Source organism: Esox lucius, chromosome 3 (assembly GCF_011004845.1).
Source record: "Esox lucius isolate fEsoLuc1 chromosome 3, fEsoLuc1.pri, whole genome shotgun sequence".
Taxonomy (NCBI): Eukaryota; Metazoa; Chordata; class Actinopteri; order Esociformes; family Esocidae; genus Esox; species Esox lucius.
This window is the reverse complement of record NC_047571.1, coordinates 2,824,998-2,838,384: the sequence shown is the minus strand read 5'-3', so window position 1 is coordinate 2,838,384 and position 13,387 is coordinate 2,824,998. Positions and strand designations below refer to the sequence as shown.

At 39.6% G+C, this 13,387-nt stretch overlaps 1 protein-coding gene across 3 annotated transcripts in view; it reads right to left on the bottom strand.

The window, feature by feature from the left end:
* fam110b (family with sequence similarity 110 member B) overlaps positions 1 to 11,743 on the bottom strand; it is a 131,226-nt gene extending 119,483 nt beyond the window's left edge. For all 3 annotated transcript variants that reach the window (XR_827451.3, XM_029119075.2, XM_029119074.2), the window contains exon 1: positions 11,416 to 11,743. The gene's annotated coding sequence lies outside the window, so the exon portion shown is untranslated. The remainder of the gene's footprint in view (positions 1 to 11,415) is intronic.
* Between the last annotated feature and the right edge of the window lie 1,644 nt (positions 11,744 to 13,387).

Sequence of the window (13,387 nt, the reverse complement as noted above, 5' to 3'; positions counted from 1 at the left end):
ATAGGTTGGTGAACAGGTCTCCAAACAGTTATAGAGTTACATTATTCTCTCTTTACCGTTCAGTCATTCGTTGAAAAACTCAAGGAAACATCTCTCAAGAAAAACTCTCGCCAATTCAAAAATAATTTTGCTCTTTCAACATGTTAAAAGGTAAGATATGATGCTAATGTAACATTATATTTAACTAAGATGATGATGAAAGTTTGTAAACTCGTAGAGATTTGACATGTCGTTTGATCAGTTTCATTCTGAAGTAATCGACTTAACGCAATCAAGGCCTGAAGAAGAGGTTGAAGCTCCTGACGTTTAATCTCCATCAAGTGAGATTTAATTCATTTTATTGATTTAATATCAATATAATTATGTTATATTGAAAAATGTTTTTTAAAACTGTAATGTTGTTTTTATAGCTGAAACTGCACCACCGGCATTAAGATCGTTGTATTGACCATGGAACCTGCCCTCACATCAAGTTGTTTCCAGGCATATATTTAGTTTCCTTGCAAATCATTGTTTGAGAGTTATAATAGTGAAGACGAAGCAGATCCACATTTGTTTTTCAGAAAAGAGCTTGCACGGCTTGTAAAAGCTAGGGAAGATCAGTTACACACACGTATACTCGATCTATTAAGCTGCCAAAGGCGTCAAGATAAAGCTTTCTGGAAAAACAAGCTTCCAAGGCTCATAGGCAAACATCTGAAAAATGTATCCACCGCCAGATCCAAAACCCGATTATAAGGCCTTGATAGATCAAATTAGATCATTAAATCCTACTTCTAACATAACACCATCACAACATTTAGATACAGAACCATCAGACACTGATTATTCAGCGCTGTTTGAACAAATGAATAAATTAATCCCAGATCCACCTGCTTCGAGTCCAGAAGCATTACACATAAACTATGTTGAATTAATCACAGCTTCGAGTCCAGAAGCATTACACACAAACCCTGACTATGATGCTCTGATTAGTCAAAAGAGTTAAATCCTGAACCAGCTTCTCACATGACACTGCCAACTCCTTTAGAACCACAGGCTTCCCAGTTAAGTGTTCAAATTACAGAGTTAAGTCCTGAACCATCAACTCCTTTAAAACCACAGGCTTCCCATTCAAGTGTTCCAATTATGGAATTAAATCCTGAACCATCAACTCCTTTAGAACTACAGGCCTCCCATTCAGGCACCAATCAACAAGGTAGAGGTGTTGATAGAAATGTGAATATTGTTTATCGCAATAAATTCAGCAACATTGAAATCCAACAGCGTTTTAATTTTGCTTACATGAATGAAATGTATGATTATTCAGCGTTCTATGTCAATGTGTTAACCACTTTAACAGAACTGTTACAGCCTACACTGAGCCTAGAGATGTACTGCAATTAGAAATTGGGGGTGATTCTGTACGAAACAATGTAACCTTTATTATGGAGAGTGGTGATGCAAACTTGAAATAATTTCTGGATATGCTTGAAAGGCATATACAGTCCAATTTATCAATCTTGGCCAATAATACCGTAGAACTGATTGTGCAAATATTGAGAACTCCTCAGGGTGTGGGCGGACAGAGGAGGAAGGCTGAAACTTTTGAAATTCGAAATAATGAACAACAAAAAGGAATATATTATTATTCCTCAGAATGCTGACAACAAATTATGTTTTGCCATTTGTCTGGCGCATTTACTGAATCCCGGTATTAGTGACATAGAAGGTCTAAAGATAGCTCATGAACTTCAGAGAGCAGTGGGATTGTCCATTTATGAAACTGTAGTGTTTTCTGACATAGACAAATTTGAAAGCTTAGTGGTGGTTCTCTATCACAGCAGGCATGATTCGGCTATCTTGAAATTCCAAAACAAGTTACACCCCCATCCTCAAATGTTGTATTTGTTTGTACAAGACAATCATTATTATGGTATGAACAACATTAAGGCATTCTTGGGAGTTCCCTACATCTGTCGGTCATGTCATACCGACTTCACGCGATTAGGAGGCCCTCCTGTCGGTATAACTGTTCAGTATGCATTGATGTGGACTGACCATATCAACCCTTGTAGCTCACAAAGTGTTGTGACTGTAACTGTACATGCCGTTCAGCTTACTGCTATGAAAAACACAAGTTGGCCTTATGGCATCCAGGGACAGGTAATTTTGCCAGCTGGTGTGACATCAATGAGATGTCCCTTATGCCAGGGTAATTATAATCTCAAAATGTAAAGGGCTGTTGGATGACGTTGGTGTATTTGAAAAGGTCCACAAATGTTATATTCAATCTTTGAATTCAGAGAAGGCCTCAGAAAAAAAAAGTTTCATGACTTTGAAACCTGACAGAATGACTCAACAGGTTTACACATACCTGTATTTGTGTCTAGCATGACTTTTGAGGGTAAAAAGTGGACTGCTAAGGGACAGAATTGTGCCATGCTCTTTTTAAAGCACTTTCGGAAAAACTAATTTAGAAAGTACACTTTTATAGCCCATAATTCAAGAGGTTATGACTCCTACCTTCTTTTAAACCCCCTGGTACTACAAGGCGTAACTCCCACTCTTGTGACACAAGGAAGCAAGGTCTTGGTTTTAATTAATAATAATCCACCAAGAATGGAGTTGACTTCCAATATGGAATTGGAGAATGCATACATGATCATAGTAGCCGTCCGGTCTAAGGGTTCACGGAAGCGCATTTCCAACCGTAGGCTGCCTGTGGAGACCGGTAAAAGGGTTCCTGTGTCGTCATCATCGGGGGATAATTTGAAAGCGAACAGGGTGTAGCCAGATGCGTAATCTTTTCTCTCAACGGGCAAAGCCAGATCTTTTAAATGTCTCCCTTAGCGGGAATTTGACATCCGTCCTGACAGAGGGCTACATACTCTGCGTTGAAATGACGGAAATTGAAGGAGTTTTTATCAAAACTGTCGGTGCAGGCTTCATGATCAACCAGTCCTATAACAATGCAGCGGGGTAGCGATCCCAAAAACAGGTTGTCCTGACTGGAAATTCTACAGCCTCTGGGTATGCAGAATGTTTTCATGGTAATTCTTTGAATTGGGTAAAGAGCATTTCCTTTTATTAAGGCCTGAGAATGTCCTAAACGAACGGCCGGAGATACAGACACTTTTTTCACAAACAGCGAGACACTCTTTGAGCAATTTTGAGCTAAAATCTTCGTCGGCTGCAGCCTCATCTCTCATCTCCATCTCATCATATCATCTCAAAAATGCATCTTTTGCTTTTGATAACTTTATTCTTAAACGGCATTTAGGAGTAAACGCTCTTGAAAGAAAATCTCGTGATGTATTGCTCCCAAAAGAGTGTTATTCAGGTCCAAGTATTGCTCACCATGACCGGGGATAGAAAATTCTTTAGGGCTGTTCTCTGTAAGGGCCGAGATCGGCATGACCTCGATATCATTTGCACTATCTATAGAAAATGTAGTCATGGGGGCCGAAAAAATGTCAAGCTCCATTTTTATTGCTTCAGCTGACAGTCTAGGTCACAGGTGTCAAACCGGTTCCACGGAGGGCCGAGTGTCTGCAGGTTTTCACTCTCACCTTGTACCTGATTGATTAATTAGTTCACTAATTGGTTAATTTCTACCCCCACCTGGTTGTTCAGGTCTGACCTGGGAACCAATTTAAAGGAAAACCCAAAGACCTGCAGACACTCGGCCCTCCGTGGAACCGGTTTGACACCCCTGGTCTAGGTAAAAGAGCAATTTTTTGGGGAAAATACTTTCACCTATTCCTTTTGCAGACCTCCTGCCTTTGCACTGCTTCTGACTTACTGATTTTGTTTTAACCGCTGACCTTGGCTTTTTAGGGGAGGCATCCGCACACCAGGGGGTCTCTTTTTAGTTCGGCGAACCAGCATCATGAGCATCATCCACCGGATCCTCTGTGTTGTTCTGATACTTTACGTTTACTTATAACGTTCGATATAACTTCACCCACAATATTTTTCGCTGCATGTTTCAGATGTGGCTTAGCTATACTAAAGCCTCTCTTCATTAGTGGTAAAACCATTCTAAAATGATTACAAAATATACCTCCAACGCCTGAACCAAACATAGAACAAATAACTGGGGAGTTTGTTCCCTACTTGATCAACATTATAAGATTAGAGTTAGGGTCAAGTTGCAGATTGTGTAACTTCTTTAAATATGTAAAGAAGACTGTACCAGTCGAAAGTGGAGATTAACAATCACTTTACCCCAATCAAACACTTTAATTTTTGTCTGATCTGTCTTAATCTCAATCTTTATATTTTCAATATACTTCTTGGTTACAGGTACATAGTGTGGCCGCATATAATTAATTGTGATTATATCTCAGTCTGTTCCCTCTATATGAACTGTCCGTAGGAGTGGCACAAAACTGTCTCCGACCCTTTGAAAATATATAAGTCCATGTACACAAACATGTTATAAAATCCTGCGTGTATGTCTACAGGCAGTGGGCTCAAATTATCTTTTGTTTCCAACTATCTGTCAGAACGCATCCCTAAAATGTAAGCTAAAATGCCTCTAGTCTTGATAGCTGACTGGTTTCCTCACTCACAATGTTTACTCGCTTTTGAATATTGTCATAACCTAAAAACACATTCTTAATCTTCTCATTTAAGGCCTGGTTCATCCCATAGACAACCGCTTCTATGTTTTTATAGTGACCGGTTTAGAGTCTGATAGTTTCAGGGGGTTTAGAGTCTATTTTGTAGAAAAACTAAATCATTTTTCAGGATATTTGTCCAGCTATGCGGGTATATTTAATAATCTTGCATCCAATAATTCCGACTCTAGGACCCAGCTGTTGAACATTTCCGGCCAGTTTTTCCACGTGCGATTTCCATAATTTTTATCCGCAAAAGCTTGCATATTACACAAGTCGGCCTGGAATTGGGATAAACGATGAGAGGTAAAAACCCTATTTCACAGGTAGGTTTTTCTCAATGGCTTATGGAGAGTATAAGCATCCTGGCCGGACAGCCAGTTACAGGGCCGTCACTTATACTACTTCCTGTTTCTTGACCTCTCCGAAGTTGCTCCTTTCCCCGAAAGAACCGGGATGAGCGGGATTAAAATATTTATTTTTAATTAGCTGCTTCATCCTCCTAATTCTCGTTATTATGGTAATTCCAAAAGGATGCATCAGACACTTATAGAAAAGGTTGAGGAGAATCTTTCACAATATTAATCAAGAGATTACAATTTCAATAAAGAGTTTAAAATCAGTTTTTTCGGTTACATAATAATTCATCACTTTGAATACTTTGATTACATTTACAGGCTTATGGCTCTGTATTTTTAAAACACACACATTGATTATTTATGCATAAAAAACAAATTAGATGATTCACATTACATGTCATCGGTGGTTCAAAGTAAATACGTAAAACTTTATACAAATATTTTTCTAAAGGGCCATCTACTTCTAACGATATCTAGTGTAACAATTTTTGAGTCATACGGACACGATCCAAGATTTCCTCCATTTGTTGCACACGTTCAATATTAACAAAAGTTGGGATGTGTAGAGTGAATAATCATTTACTTTCCTTTCAATAATTTGCATCTTAAGATCTGTAACATTTCTCAAAAGATATTTTTGAGTTGTTCTCTCAAATAACGTACATAAACGGAGACAAATCTTCAAGTATGTTCTGCCAGAAAATAATGACTTCGTTTACCAGGCCCTGGCGGTCTTTGTTCTTGCTCAGCAGTGAATCATAGATCTTGTTAAAACGTCTCGATCGCCCCCTGGTGAGTGGTCCCAGTATAGGTCATAAACCCCGCCCTCCCCATGTTATTCAATGGGACGCGAGACCAACTAAACAATTAAATTACCCTTCAATTATCTTTTTTCCGAAGCTGGTTTCTGTCATTTACTGTAGTTTGTATCACGCTAATGTAAATTCAAGAGTTTGTTTTTAAAATAAGTTGGTTTTTAGTTAGTTATTTAATGCTCTAAAAACGGTGGTGTGACGTCGTGATTCACAGCTTTGATTGACAGCTATCTGAGCCAAGGAGCCACTGAAGCGCCATCCTCCTTCGGAGGACTGAGGAGATTGGAGCTTTACATTTAATCTCTAAATTTCTATAATTGATATAATTTCACACGGACATAATGGGTTGTTCTGCAGTACATTGTGCTAACCGATCTGGCATTTCCAATCGATCTTTGAATTTTTTTCGGTAAGTTAAATTTATAAGCTATTTCATTAGTAAATAAATGTAATGGGCTAGCTAACGTTAGCTAAAAGACAACAAGCCTCGTTAATAGCTAGCAGGTGATCGTTAGCTAGAAGTTACCAATTATTTTTGTATTAGGCCTATTCTAAATTAAGGTTAAACATGATGTAAGTTAGGCTATAACATATCGTCTAGGTTTAACAAGCAAAGGTTGTACTGTACTTGGACTTGCGATTGATTACGGTATGCGCATTCTGCGAGGGAGAGTGAGGGCGGGGCACAGGGGTGGGGCCGTTGATTTCGCGGCTTTACGGCTTTACTTCCTGCTCGCTACTGCCCATAACTACTGCGCAGAACTGGTCCCAAGATCGCTATCTGCGCAGACGCAAGTCCAAGATGTCAGCGCCGTATCGGGACACTGGCGGCTTCATTTTTCACCAATGGAAAAGAGCGAAAGGGCGTCGTCCATTTTATATACAGTCTATGGTTGACTCTTTCAACTCGTTTAGAAAAACCTCTGAAATTCCATGTACTCTAGGTAATTCAACTTTAAGTCCCAAGGATTTCAGAGCTCTGACCAACGCTGGTATGAAACGGTCAGTCCACAGTCGCTTGACGAGAGCATCAAAATGGTTGGTATAACAAAAGTTGGGACAATCATAGAGACACTGGTGCTGCCGCTGACTAACATTACCTGTAAGACAACCATTGCAGTTTTCTTTTTTGTGCTCCTCGATCACAAGCTCTAAAAATTTTACAATGGAAGCCTTGACGGTGTTCACAAAAATCTGACTCAGTCCCCCATCAAAAACGTCCGAATCCAGGGGAAAGGCAGGCAGGTCAGGTGATGGTGGTGGTGGCGGTGATGGTGGTGTTGAAGGCTGTTCAGGTGGAGGGGTAGGAGGCAGCACAACCGAGTAAGAAGGCAGACTGCTGCACTGTTTGTTCACACTTGTGGAACTTACATTCCATTCCAGCTGTCGGGTATCTTCATCAAGCAACGGTATAAAAGATGTTTTAGGACTGCTCGTAATAGGCCTATAGGAGAGAGGTCTTTTCTGACGTCCTGATATAACGCGGGGTAAAGGTCTCCCGGCTGAGTCCTCTGGCCTCAAGTAAGCCATGGTTCTTTGAAATGGTCCACTTTAACCCTACCCTTTTATTGCTGCATAGATCCTTTGACCAGAGGGTGTGGCTTTTTAATCAATACATATAATTCCTGCTTCCATATACATCCTGGCTTTAACTGGATCGTGTTCGTAACTAGCGTCTGTAACAAGACATCTCCTAAGTTTAACAACGCTCTGCCATTGTTGACATTGTGCGTTAGCTATCTATCTATTCGTCGAAACATGCCATTTTCCAGATCACACCAGACGCTAACAGGTATCCTTACCTGAGATATTTTCACAATCTTTCCATCGCTTATATTCCACGTCAGGGAAGAAAGCTCAACAAAACCGAATGGAAGTACATTTTTCCTTCAGATTTCTATTGTGTGCTGCATTGTGTCTGTGGAGCTCGGTACACGTTCCCAAACGATCTCCAAACCAGTGTCAATAGTGTAACCTCTCATGCCTGACTTCATTTCATTCCCAGTCAGTGATTTGGTACTCCACGCCAAAGGTGTCGTTTGTATATTCAGCTCCCATGGCTAAAATATACAACTTCACTTTAGAAGCCGGATAATCAAATGCAAAGCCCAGCATTTTTCCACCCGCAATGTCATGCTGATCCATCAGCTGCTTAAACGGTGATATCTGAGTTCTATAAACCTTAAGAAAACGCTTCTTTGGCAAATCGTATATTTCTGGAATGTATCGTTTCATTCCTTCCTCCGGTCTGCTATCTATTTCGTAAGTCTGGGTTGTCACGGGTGTATCACTAAGCACGGACGCCATCTCTTGATTCTTATACAGAGTAAAAAAACTATTTCAACTGCAAACCAGGAGAAGTCTAACTCTTATTTATTGTTAACTCTCAGAGAATTAATCAAAGGTAACTGCTGTTCAACCCCCCCCCCCCCCCCACACACACACACACACACCACCCTTGCACCCTCACTTAGATCAACATAACCATAAAACACTTTTATTAATCCCCCCCACCTAACCGGACATGGATCCCCTGGAAAAACACAACTGTTAACAACATAAATTAACAACCATTAACAAGTCATTTTTCATAATCCTTTTGACCTAAAACTTTCATCCCCCTGAATCACCTGCTCTAACCCTCCCTCTCTAACCGGACATGTACCCCCCGGAAAAACAACTGATACCTTCCCGGTCATAAATCTAAAATCATTTTCATATTCTCACACAGATGCAGCTGCCAAAAGGTCAAAGCAGTAAATCACTTCTGAAAATTGGCCGTATACATTCATCTTCTGAGGCAACCAAGTTGTATGGCATCAATCTAACCAGAGGTGTCTATATTCATGCAGCACATAATTCGCAAGTCTGCATGCAGAGAGATGATTCCAACTGTAGTCGAAGGGTTGGACTGCTGCAGTGACAAGATGTTTCCAAACATACACAATTTGCTCAAGGTTCTAGTTACCCTTCCAATGACTACATGCTGTTGAGCGACTCTTTTCCAGCGTCAATCATGTAAAGACCGCAGATAGGAGCTCCATGCTCACATGGCGTCTGAATTCCCTGTGTCTGTTGACATTTGAGAGGGACCTTTCGGAAAGCTTAGGTTATGATGAGGTTATAGACATTTTTAAAACACAACCTCGCCACCTCCTACTTTAGTAGGAATTAGTAGGACTAGTACCTAGGACTCTTTTTCAAAATTTTTAAGTTAATGAGTTAATTTTCTACATGGCATTATGATTCTTGTTGTAAGAGAGAATTGAGTGAATAAACATTTAAAAATAACCAGTGGCATAATAAATCATTTGTTTGAAGTACACATTAAAACTGCTATAATTCAGTATTCATTTTATTGTTTATCAATGGCATAGCGTTTCAAAACCATGTGTATTCAATGCTGCCTATTGCCTACTTTGAGCGTTAATGTGTTTGGTTATCAATAGCATCACTATTGATATACTCAATAGTGATGCTTTTTTAAAATCTTGTAATTAACACTTTCGATTTGTGATGAAAGTGACTGGGGGCATCAAATTACAATGATAAACACTTGCTTAACTTTGTTGGAATATGTCTTAGATCTGTTATAAGCATATCATCCTTCCTAAACTGTTATTTTGAGGACGATACCAAAGTATTTTCTAAAAGGATTATAATGTTCAGGATTAATGCTGGCAGTGAGAAACATTTATGTAGGGTTTCTACTAAATGAACACAGGCCGAGAGTCTTTTCCTTGTGTTTGTGAGAATCTGAACTCTGACACTAAATACCCAAATGCTTTTCAATAGTCTCCCCAGACAGTTTTTCTACCCGCCTGAGGACCAGATAACCAATTCTCTGTGTTCCCTATCCCTTAACCACGAAACCTAACCTTAACCTCAATAACCTGACCTTAAATGCCTAAAACTAAACTAGCCCTAACACCAAATGCTTGATCTAAAACCTAACTCCTAATGCTAAAACCTAGAAGTAACCCCAATTCTGACACTAAAATTCAAATTTTACATTAAACCTAAATCTAGGGCAAGAAATAATATTTTTTATTGTGCAGACCAGCTAAAGAAAATCTAACGGAGACCGATTTGTAAGGTTTTATCTTTTGGTCCAACTAAGATACTTCTGGTTGTATTATTTGACCTGGATCACACACACACACAAACATACACACCCATGAATCACAATTTTGATACTAAACCTACCCAGCGGTGTACCAGGCACTGTAGATCAAATGATTACAACAACTTGGCAGACATTTACAGTAGTGTGAGAAGGTATACAGGCAGGGACACTAATGTTAATAACACCACACTCACTCTCTCACACTCTATCTATAAATAGACCATCACAAACAACCACCAGAGAGAGTTTAAGAAAAGATTGATTCAGTTCCATCATATCCTTCTTCTAACATCACACATTTTGATTACAATGACTCCAATGTTGATTAAGATGGTGATAGCAATAGCGACAGTGCTACTGATCACAAATTAACAATTTTGATGTTTATTCTCCCCTGGTTCCCCAGGAAAGCTCAGACAGTGTAATGACACAGAATGTAATGTCTGATCCAGGTATGTGTGCCCCTCCCAGCTGACAGATAAAGAAAGGTGAAGCATAGTGAGAAAAGGAAGGTATATGAATGCACTTGATTGATCATGATTAAGAAACTGTACACTTGAACAAAGTGGCTTTGGACTTCACTGTAGTCGTAACTTACAATTCAGTTAATCATTTTTAAACTAACTGATTCATTCAACTCAAAGGGGAAGCAATGCAAGTGTCTTTGGAAGCAGCAATTACATTCTACAATAAAGAATGTTCACAATTTTGCCGGAATGGCTTAGATAAGGACAATAGGGTAAAACACAGATGATGTTGGAGTCTCAACCAGTCTCTGCCTAGGCCCCCCAAATCAATAAAACTGCCACTGCTTAATAAAAATTTATGGAAACTTAGTGGGCATGTGTGTATTGAATGTTTTTTTAAAAAGCATTCAAACACTGAGGTAATATCTCTGGAGAGCCATAACAATATAACAATAAGTAATATTTGATATTCCCAATGGACTGGCTAATCCAAGTGTACCTTCCTATTAGTGTGCAATTACTCGAGTTATGTCACATCTTACCACCCCATACAATAACGGTGCTGACTTTGCAATCCTCAGGCCCCAGCACTCCAACGAGCCAAAACATCATCATGACACAATGTTTAAACCGAGATAAGTTCATAATTTCGTTGTTACCTGTTGCTGTAGACCAATGAAATGAAACAATGCAACGTTGTCTCACCAGTTCAACTACTAAATGACAGCCACCAAAAACTACCTGTATGGTGCAATTTGAGTACAACCGAGTAGGCTACGCAAGAACGTTGGCTCGGGTGTACATTTCAGTTAAAACCATGCATATTTCGCGAGTTTATTCTGAAATGTATTATCCAGACAGACATTCTCATGTTTTTGTCGTAGAAATGTAAATGACCCGCTAAAATATCATTGCAATAGCCATGTTTAGCATACGTTCATGGAGAAAAAGACTGGGCATGATTATAAGTGATTACGCCCTTCAGTGGAAAATATATAAACTGCTAGAAAAGTATATCAGTTAAACCAAAGGTAAATTCCTTACCTTGAAAACTAGCGGAGGAAAACAAAGGATGCTGCAGTTATCTTTCCATTAGACGGAACGTGTGCGATGGCTTCAAAGCTTCACGGGCAAACCCAAACAGCTATCTACAGTAACGTCTGTATCTCCGCACGATGTTGCCGCTGTGGTAAGGGGAAGTAAGAAAATATTCTGACGCATCTGTTATATTTAAATGAATAAATAATTACCATATCTCTTATTTCTACACTGTTAAATAAACAATTGAGAAATTGTTAGAGGAAAATTATGTAGCTGGAGACGTGAGAATATTAGTTATTCTCGGGCGATTATTACACCCCTCTCAGTGGAGATGTTGTGTTCCGTTTTGACTTAAAGGAGACGCGAACTTTTTATGAACGCAAGGCACAGACCCGCACAGACCACATACCGGTCAAAATGTTATATGGACAAAATTAGGTAGGTCCGTCCGAGTGTTATTAAGGGTCCTTACCACGAAGGGACTTAAGTAGCCCTATTATTTTTGTTAGGATTTTTATTATTATGCCTTTGTTTGGACGCATATTCCCGTGAGACAGAATGTGCTATAGAAGCACAACTAGGTGAATTCATCTATTAAACCAGGGGTGTCAAACCGGTTCCACGGAGGGCCGAGTGTCTGCAGGTTTTTGGTTTTTCCTATAAATTGGTTCCTAGTTCATACCTACACAACCAGGTGAGGGTAGAAACTAACCAATCAGTGACCTAATTAACCAATCAAGTACAAGGAGAGAGCAAAAACCTGCAGACACTCGGCCCTCCGTGGAACCGGTTTGACACCTGTGTATTAAACTATGGGTCCAATTGACCCATATTGACACTTTAATAAGCAATCTAAGTCCCTCCAAAAGCCCCACTGGCATTTCCTTCCCATATTACTTAGAGGTCTGAAATTCGGTCCACTGGTCCCTGTTCACCTAAGAAACCTATTTGCCTCAAGAACCCAAGTCTGCCATCTTGAATTTTGTCTAAAACATTAAAAAGTTATCTTCAACTAGTGCACTGCACCCATCTTCATGCTACTCAGTATATAGCATCTTGGGACAAGTATCTAAATATTCTGTATAAGGATTGTTCATATCTAACAGAATGACTGACATGAGCCAATGAAAATTCCTGTGAGGGTGGTCTCGATTCAAACACTCATTAATGCAAGATGGTGAGCCCTAAGGGGAATGGGGAATGAATGGAGGTCAATGGGGAATCAACGGGGTTCTATGGGAAATTAATGGAAGTTAATGGAGAATTCAATGTGAATTTTTTTGCAATTAGTGTCTGTGTATAAATAGTCAATGAGTTTGTTAGCTCTCACGTGGATGCACTGAGCAGACTAGATACTGAACCATGCGGAACAGGAAACAACTGTCAAAAGACCTGCGTAACAAGGTAATGTAATAAAAATGGAAAGGATATAAAAAAATATCCAAAGCCTTGCAAATCCCTTGATACCAAGTCAAAGGTCAGGTAGACCAAGAAATATTTTAGCCAAAACTGCCAGAAGAATTCTTCGGGATACAAAGAAAAACCTACAGGTAACCTCAGGAAATATAGAGGCTGCTCTGGAAATATATAGTGTGGTGGTTTCAAGGAGCATAATACAACCATACTTAAATGAGCTGCATGGTCGTTTAAGTATGAAATGAGCTTTCAGTTCCCTGAAAGAAACATTTACTGTGCCAATGCCACAAAAAAATTTAATTACAATATGCCAGACAACACATTGACATGCCTCACAGCTTCTGGTGCACCGTAATTTGGAGTGACGAGACCAAAATAGAGCTTTATGGTCACAACCATAAGTGTTATGTTTGGAGAGGGGTCAACAAGGCCTATAGTGAACAGAATACCATCCTCACTGTGAAGCATGGTGGTGGCTCACTGATGGTTTGGGGGTGTGAGCTCATAAGCACGGGGAATCTTGTGAAAATGTATGGCAAGATGAATGCAGCATGTTAAC